General features: G+C 38.1%; 1 pseudogene; it reads right to left on the reverse strand.

Annotated features, from left to right (window-relative positions):
* Positions 1-366: 366 nt before the first annotated feature.
* LOC106782982 (large ribosomal subunit protein eL21-like) lies at positions 367-873 on the reverse strand (annotated as a pseudogene).
* Between the last annotated feature and the right edge of the window lie 1,323 nt (positions 874-2,196).

Consider the following 2,196-nt stretch of genomic DNA (forward strand, 5'->3'; position numbering starts at 1 on the left):
TAAAAATTAATGAGAAAAAGAAAGAAACAGATCTGACAAACAAGAGAGGTTTTCTATTAATATGGAAGAGCAAAATGATTTCAAGAAAGCTGTGTCTGCCCCATTCAACACACTCTGTTTTCATGGTGGCTTGTTTAGCAGAAATACAGCAGAATGTTTGAATCATAGTGTTCCATGCAGACCAGAGATTAGCTCAAACATTCTTTTTCAGTAAGAAAAATACTAAATTTTAATAGTAAAGACATTACCTAATGAATTAGGACACAAAGTTTGCTTGAAATCGTTCTTTGGAGGAGGGAATGCCAAATTTCTATTCAATTAAGAGAAAAAACAAAGGTCTAACCTTTACAATCCAGAAGTGTTTGTTTATTCTTTCTTTGTTGTTTTTAATACCCATTTTCCCATGAATTCATGGAGAATAGGTCCAGCAGCTCAGGCTGTTTTCTAGTGGTTCCCGCAAAGTCTGCTTCTCTGGGTAGAGCAGGCTGATGCTTCCACTGAACCCAGGCACCTTTCTCCTTGGCTTCCTTCCTTTCTGATCATTTTTCTTCATGAGTTTCAGGAAGCTCCGTGGCTGTTAGGGCATATATGCTCAATACACACATTAATTCTCTTGGCTAGAATCTTATCCTTAACTTGTTTGTTTACAACAATGCCAAGAGAAAGCTGGGTAGCATGGTAGATTCTACCAGTTTTGCAATGGTAATATTTGTGGGGCATTCCTTTTTGAACAGGATCCGTTCGTTCGATGTCTACAATATCACCTTCTTGTAGACTCACATGTATGTGGTCAAAGGAACAACTCCACGTTTTTCTAAAAGGCCTAGAGAACAAATAGCAGATGCCTCTCCACTTTCCCTTTGTTTTAGCCATTTTGGTGAATTACTGGAATATGGCAGTTCCCCTCAAAAGGAGCTCAAATTTTTTAATACATGTACAAACAGCACCTATTGTTTCACTGTAATTTTGAGGGGAAGTACATGGAAATGTAGCCATGAGAGACGCCACAGGCCAAGCAAAGATGTCAAAATGAAAACCAATGCTCCTGTCTGCACAAGAAAATCATAAACGTGGCCATTTCCTATAGATCGAATATACCTTTTGACTGGTGGAGTTGAGGATTATCATTCACTGAATATTATGCAGTCTTTGTAGTGTCTCCAGGTGACTGACATTCTTACAACATCAAATAATCTGTCTTTATGTGCCACTATCCCTCCTCTTGACTAACTTATTCAAGAATACTATGTGCACGTATATTTTAATCCGCTCAGGAAAAAAAATGGATGTATGTTGTGCTAACAGAATAGGGATATGAGGTGTCAGGAGGAGCTCCCCCAACTATGAAAGTCATGGTTTGTTTATTTTTTGGTTTTTGTTTTCTTCTGATTGATGAAGGTAATTGCTTTGTGGAGCTTCAAATTTGGAAAGCCTTTGTAATTCATTAGTTTAAATTGCACACTTTAATATTTATGCAGGAAAGTGGTTGCAAGATTTATAGCACAATAAAATACCAATTGGTAACATACCGTGTTAGTCATAATTATTATTAAGAACTACTTAACTAGGTAGCTCACATTTCATGTCTTCACTGAACACTTGTAGTCCGTACTCTCTCCTCTCTCTTCCGTGTCTCTGAGGTGGGAGAAGTGTTTAATAATATTTTCACTTTATTTCCCAGATGCATGGGGACTATTTGTAATCTAAGTTTATGGAGGTGATTTAAAGCTTCTCCCAAAGAACAAAAAAGAAAGTGAAGATGTCTTTAAGAATTTAAGTAAAGGTTCATGTTAAAAACAAGCCTGTTAAAAAAAGTTCAAAGTACATTTTTTTCTTCTGAGCTAACAACCATTGCCAATCTTTTTTTTTTCCTGCTTTTTTCTCCCCAAATCCCCCCAGTATATAATTGTATATTTTAGTTGTGGGTCCTTCTAGATGTGGGATGCCGCCTCAGAGTGGCCTGACAAGGGGTGCCACGTCCACGCCCAGGATTCAAACCAGAGAAAAGCTGGGCCGCCGAAGTGGAGCGCACGAACTTAACCACTCAGCCACAGGGCTGGCCCCTAAAAGTACATTTTAAAGAGCTTTTCCCCATTATGTTTCTAGAAATCTTGATGTTTTTTTTTTAAGTAGTTCTAAGAAAATGTCAAGTAGACAGAACTGGAGAGGTCGTTTTGGGTGAGGGAAGAGCAGAGA

The sequence above is a fragment of the Equus caballus genome, chromosome 3, assembly GCF_041296265.1.
Source record: "Equus caballus isolate H_3958 breed thoroughbred chromosome 3, TB-T2T, whole genome shotgun sequence".
NCBI classification, from domain to species: domain Eukaryota; kingdom Metazoa; phylum Chordata; class Mammalia; order Perissodactyla; family Equidae; genus Equus; species Equus caballus.